At 50.6% G+C, this 6,350-nt stretch overlaps 1 pseudogene across 1 annotated transcript; it reads left to right on the forward strand.

Moving 5' to 3' along the window:
- Positions 1 to 1,488: 1,488 nt before the first annotated feature.
- Positions 1,489 to 3,663, forward strand: LOC145719181 (zinc finger homeobox protein 3 pseudogene; annotated as a pseudogene). The gene is made up of 2 exons (XR_014142218.1): positions 1,489 to 1,662; positions 3,074 to 3,663. The product of XR_014142218.1 is annotated as a zinc finger homeobox protein 3 pseudogene (transcript).
- Positions 3,664 to 6,350: the final 2,687 nt, after the last annotated feature.

A 6,350-nucleotide genomic window follows, 5' to 3' on the forward strand; every position in this document is an offset into this window, starting at 1 on the left:
AATGGATCCCTGTGTTCTGGACGTAATAGCAGATCCATACTTTATTTTTTAAAGAGAACAGAGCTTTTCCTTCCAAGGACCTTCTCCAGGTCAGCCAAGCAAAGGCCCTTGAATTTTCAGGGTTACTGCTTATCAGCCAGGTTGAGCCTCTGGAAACCTCCAGCGCCCACCGTAGGCCACAGAGCTGCTGAGATGGAGAGTCACAAGTACTTTATCCTGGAAGTCTGAGTGCGTGTGGGTACGGGAGCGCATGCCCAAAGGGCTTAGAGTGTAAGTCGTGTGACGTTACGTATGCAAATGTGAAAGGGCGGTAACATTCAGCTCGGTCTGCAACCCTACCGATCTTTCATGAGGCCATTTGTGAAAAGGCTCTAGGTGTTAATTAGGTATTACTGGGCTCTGCAGGGGGAGAAACATTTTTGTGAAATACACTTCGGCCTACAAAGTTACTGTTGTCACACTTCCTTTGACAGAAGCTTCTCTTTTGTGATACCAAGCAGGTGCTGATTCTGGGGATGCTTGCTTTCTGGAGGGCTCCAAGGAGAGGGTCAACACCCTTGGGTCTGGTCTGGTTGGATTTGCTGCCATTTGTAGATAAGATACTAGGCTGGAGGCCTTCGGAAATATTGTTCCAGACATCCCTTTCGACGATAAAGTTGAGCACAGCATCGCCAGTCAGGTCGCTTGCGAGGCATCTGCATGTTTCCCAGGGAGCCGACTGGCCATAGATTTGGGGGACGGTCCTCTGCTTCTGCCTTGGAGTCTAGAAGGTGTCTTTTAACCCACGTGCCTCTCTGACGACGTGCTGATACGCAGACTTTTGTGCCAGGGTGTGAATTCTAGTGTTAGACGTGGGGGCCCCCTCGCCGACGAGATGATCTCTCCAGTGTAGCTCAAGAGTAAACCGTGCTGAGTTCTCACTTACAGGGGCTCTCTTCCTAACTTCCTCTGCATGGGGTGAGGTTCCTTCACTTCTTGGGGGGCTGAATTAGTTCCTTCTGGCTCTACAGATTTATAGGATTCGAAGCCTTGGGTTTGTTCCTCCAAGGTACCATTCTTGGAGGGTGTTTTGGCTTGCCTGTTACCTTCATTTCACTGCTTCTCTGTGTCGGTCTTCGATTTGCATTTCAAGAGCTTGGAATGGGAATAGGGACTTAACTTCCTCTGTGCGTCCAGAGGATTTCTCATTTTTACTCAGGCATCCAACAAGTGACAGCTGAATTTCTCTTTAGAGCAATATTGATGTGCTGAGGTTAAATTTAAAAAGTGGGGAAGATTTGATGCTTCAGGTGGTTGGCATCAGAAACAAATATATGTTTGCTCCTTGTCTTACCCTCTGGGCAGTCTCCGCTTTGACTGAACGCCGTGTGTGTTTCATGGCTGCTACCTGGCCTTCGTCCCCATTAAGGGATGGAGCTTTTAGGCTTGTTTTTTTCCTTCTCTTTTTCTTTCTTTTTTTTTTTTTTTCCCCTTGTTCTAAAAAGAATATCTTAGTTATGGCTCCTCTCATCAGGGGGGATGGCAAAGGAGAAGACAAGCAGAAAGCTTCCTGAGCCTTCTGGAATGCACGTGCAGAAGATCTCTGTGGCTTGCTAGCTTGTCCACAGGCTTCGAACACGGCCAGACTGCTCAGTAGAACCTGTAACGGATCGTCTCTTAGAGGTGCCTCACGTAGCATAAATAAGAAAATCATTAAAAAAAAAAAAAATCTTTTATTTGATTAGCCACTAACTTGGATTGTAATCAGTCATTAAAAAAAAAATAACCTCAGCCCAACCATATGTAAAAGGTCAAATCTGAGTATCAGTTGGGGAGGGGCAGGAAGGACATAGTAGCTCACGTGCGCATGTGTTTGGGGGCGAGGCAGAAAACAGAAGCCAGTGTTCAGCGTTCGGCTCGGGAATGGAGGGAAGACCGCTCTTTCCAAGCCCTTTTCATGATAGAAATGAGTTTGCAGCAGTAATTTCCCACTGGTGATTGAGAGCCTATCCCTGCTTTATGCAGGGCAGTGATGAGCTGAGAAGTAACGGGGTGGAGAGGGAGGAGCAGGTCTTCCTCAGACTCTTTTTGGGAACTTCGCGAGCTGACCTTTGCATGTCATTACCCAGCTTGACCCACTTCCTGAACCTGTACCATTTTGGTTCCCTTTTAACCTTGTCCTGCACAACATCTGTGCAGGGGGCTGGGCACTCTCTAGAGGTTCAGTGAGGAGAAGTCTGGATGCCTGCCCTAAAGAGGGATGGGGACACAGGGCTCTCTGCACGTGGCTGACGACAACGGAGAATGTGACATGTCCCGTAGCAGACCTACATTTCGTGCACGATGGGGGCTCAGAAAAAGGGAGTGACCGTATTCTTGGGGACATGTGGGAGGAGCTGGCCCCGTTGACAGGCAGGCAGAATATTGACCCGTGGGGTGTGCTGAGGAATTAGGGAGACTGTCCACTCTCCACCGCAGTAGCCCCTAGCCACATGTGGCGATCTAAATGTAAACGGATTAAAAATAAATAAAACTGAAAATCCAGTTTCTTGGTTGCAACTTAGCCGTGGCTGGTGACTAGCCCATCATCGGACAGTGCAGGAAGTTCTGTTGGGGCTGTACTGCTGTAGATAAATTCTGGGCCCGGTTCTGATCTACCACGAAGGCTTCATATCTTAGAATGCAGTTGTAACTATCGTCCAGCTTTTAGGGGTCTGGAGTTTCAGATTCTGTTATGTCCAGTAAATGATGTTTATTCCTATCTTTTCTTGGATCTGAGTGAGGGACTGAATCGAAATATTCAAAAGATTATGGTTCTGGGTGTTCTTTCCCAAAAGAAAAAAAAAAACAACAAACCATAAAGCCTTCTGCAAATTTCAGAGTGTCCGTGGGAAAGATCTGAACACATAAAGTTGATTTTTTTGGGGGGGGGGAGGGTAGGGGCTGGTGTTCCCAGTTAGTAGCACCTTGCAACACTTTAAATGTGCTCTTTTTTCTCCTCGCACCTGGGTTGGGGGTGGGGGAGGCTGGCTGGTGCTGTGAGCCTGGCCTCTGATGCTCTTCCCCTCTGCTTCTTCCCCCCCCCCCCCCGCAGTGGGCGGTGAGATCCCCCTAGACATGCGCCTCGGGGGCGGGCAGCTGGTGTCGGAGGAGCTGATGAACCTGGGCGAGAGCTTCATCCAGACCAACGACCCGTCGCTGAAGCTCTTCCAGTGCGCCGTGTGCAACAAGTTCACCACGGATAACCTGGACATGCTGGGGCTGCACATGAACGTGGAGCGCAGCCTCCCGGAGGACGAGTGGAAGGCCGTGCTGGGGGACTCGTACCAGTGTAAGCTCTGCCGCTACAACACCCAGCTGAAGGCCAACTTTCAGCTGCACTGCAAGACAGACAAGCACGTGCAGAAGCACCAGCTGGTGGCCCACATCAAGGAGGGCGGCAAAGCCAACGAGTGGCGGCTCAAGTGCGTGGCCATCGGCAACCCCGTCCACCTCAAGTGCAACGCGTGCGACTACTACACCAACAGCTTGGAGAAGCTGCGGCTGCACACGGTCAACTCCAGGCACGAGGCCAGCCTGAAGCTGTACAAGGTAGGGCCCGGGCCGCCTCTGGAAGGCGTGCGTGGGATCGCCGGGAGCCGGGGGCTGGGGATGGCTGGGGACGGGTGACAGTCTGCGTCACGGCGGGGTCGGCGACCGGTTGGTGTTGGAAGGGGCGTTGGCACGCGCGTCCTCGTGAAGCTGCAACGTGCTGGCGGCTTCTGGTAGCCGAAGGTTCTCTTTGAGAGCTGCCCCGTTTTGGAGGGCAGGTTTTATGGACAGGGACAGCAGCCCGATACTTAGCCCCAGACTCTGTCACCTGGCTTTTCTCCCTTATGGTCGTGGCTTTTGTGTACCTTTGTGTTCCTGCGTTGCCCCTTTCCCCCACGTGCTTCGCACCCTCCTTTTCCGTCTCATCCCCCCTCCTCTTCCTTTCATCTGGTCTCTCCTGGATGCCCCTGGAGTACGTAGTTCATTTGTTTGTGGATTCATTCATTCATTCATTCATTCATTCATTCATTCATTCAGCAGATTTATATTGAGCACCTACTATATGCCTGGTCTTGTTCTGGGCACATGGCTACCTCCATGCACAAAGTAGACCAAAAAAAAAAAAAAAAAAATGCCTGCCCTCATAGTGCTTCTGTTCTCTTGCAGGGAGATGGGTGATAAGCACAATGAATAAATTACATAGTTGACTACAGGGTCCACATGCTATGGGGAGAACTTAGGGTCCGTTAAGGGGGCTCCTTTGTTCTTTCTCCCTTTACTTCCTTGTTCTGTGCCCCCTTTCTATTCCTTATATTTACATTTCCCCTCTCTTCCCCTGGGCTTCTCCCATCCTCCTCCTCTCCCTCTGTCTTCTCTTCCTTCCTTCCTTCCTCCCCGCCCCTACCCTTCCCGCCCCCCTCCAGTCTCTCTCTCCGGTGAGGAGGAGGTGCTCACATACTGTAAATAGTCCTTTCACTTGCGAGGCAGAATTGCTCCAGACGTTTCTATTGATTTTCACTGGACTTAAAGCCTCACCTTTTTCTCTAATCATCCCATAATGGCTTTAGTATGAACAATCAGGTACAAATCGCCATAAATCTGCCCAGCCTCCTCCCACATGCCGTCCACACCCTCACTCTTCCCTTTGCATTTTCTCCCTTTTATCATCAGCCTCTCCCTCCCCTCCCCCCCGCCCACCCCCCTTCCCTTTCACACCAGTTCCCACACTTTTGGGCGAGGGAGCCTTTCTGTTGACCCTGAGCTAGTTTAATCCCCTTTCTACTCATGGTGATTTTAAAGGGAGACTCCCAAGTAAGGAGGACTTCAGGTCCGTTCCCCATATCCGTCTCTGCCGAGATTGATAACTGTGATTCATTTTACAATTGGTCGTCTTCAGCTTGGTGGGAGGCCTGTGTAGCATGGATAAGAAACTACTTTATGGAAAGGAGGAGAAAGCAGAAATGAGGTGGTGGGACTAGAAGGTTCTGGATTTGACTGCTGACCCCAGCATGGATGGGCTGGCATGGTGCAGTGGGGAACGTCTGAACACCAAGCAGCCAACCCCCTTGTTCTAAGTGAGCAAGAACCTCACTGGATGGCTTAGTTTTGGGCCACCCTTGAAAGAAAAGGCTCCTAGTGGTCAGTTGAAGTTAGAGGTCTCAGGCGGCCGTAGGGTGGTGCTGATGTCCAGAAAACCTGATGGAAAACCCATAGAAAAAACCTGTTTCCAAAGGACCTGACTGAGCAAAATTAGTTCAAAGTACTGCGTGTGGCCATGGAAGATTGTATGCAACTTTGATGAGGGTTGTTTAGAAGTGGCAAGAAGCCAGCCTCTTCCATCTGAGGGGAAAAAAATGTCCTTTAGATGATAAAACGTGCATGATGGTGATTAACTCTCCACGCTGCATCCTCCCATAAGAGTATACCACGCCCTTGGCTTTGCTTCTGAAGGGCCTGGAACCTGGAGGATTCACCGAGATGATCCCTTTTTGGTCCCCAAACCACCTTCATGGGTCACACCTAGCAAGTCGGGTTGAGGCGGTTTCCTGGGTGGGTGCAGGGAGGCATTTTGTGTGTTTCCATCTGTGTTTTGCTGAACTGTGGACCGTCCTCCTCTCTGGCCTTATTTCTCTCTCTCTCTCTCTCTCTCTCTCTCTCTTTTTAATTCAAAAGATGGGGAAAACTCCTACTGAAAAAAAGGCAGCACCGGTGGAAGGGCCGTAGATACTGGGTGCAGGATAGAACTTGGGAACCAGCACCCAAAGGAGAAGTCCCCTAACAGTGCGCTTGGCTGGCACAACCCCGGGGGTGAACACCCCCCCACATTCACAGCAGAATTCCCTGTGTCAGGAGCCGTGGGTCATTAGTCTGGTCTCATTAGTCCTTGGATAATGAATGTCCCTTGGCTCGCGGTGGCTCTGCTGTGGGGGCGGGGAGCTCTCAACCACTCCTGAATGACACAGCGATGGGCTTATTCCAACACATGCACCAAGGCTTTCCGTCCTGCAGTGTGACTAAGACAGACTTCTCCTGCCACCGAGGGGGCTCTCTGTCCTGGGGTGTCACGAGTCTGTAGATTTGGGGTGGGGACTGGAGGTGGTTGAGAGTCAGTTTTTCTGTAGGCCCTGGTGTGGCCTGTAGTAAATGGAGATTGATTGCATGTTATTTTTCCTCTTGCTAATGTAATCCATTAGCCCAGCACATGCATAATCAGTTTAGAGCACAGTTAACTGGATGTAATCGAGTTCTTTACTGTCTGCTAGAGAAACAGCTCCAGATGCTGCTGACCTGGGGAGGGCACAAGGCTTCTCACACACAGCCCTCCTTACTCACCCCTTCCC

This window comes from Leptonychotes weddellii, unplaced genomic scaffold, assembly GCF_054177405.1.
Source record: "Leptonychotes weddellii isolate Sample4059 unplaced genomic scaffold, ASM5417740v2 HiC_scaffold_3329, whole genome shotgun sequence".
Lineage (NCBI taxonomy): Eukaryota > Metazoa > Chordata > Mammalia > Carnivora > Phocidae > Leptonychotes > Leptonychotes weddellii.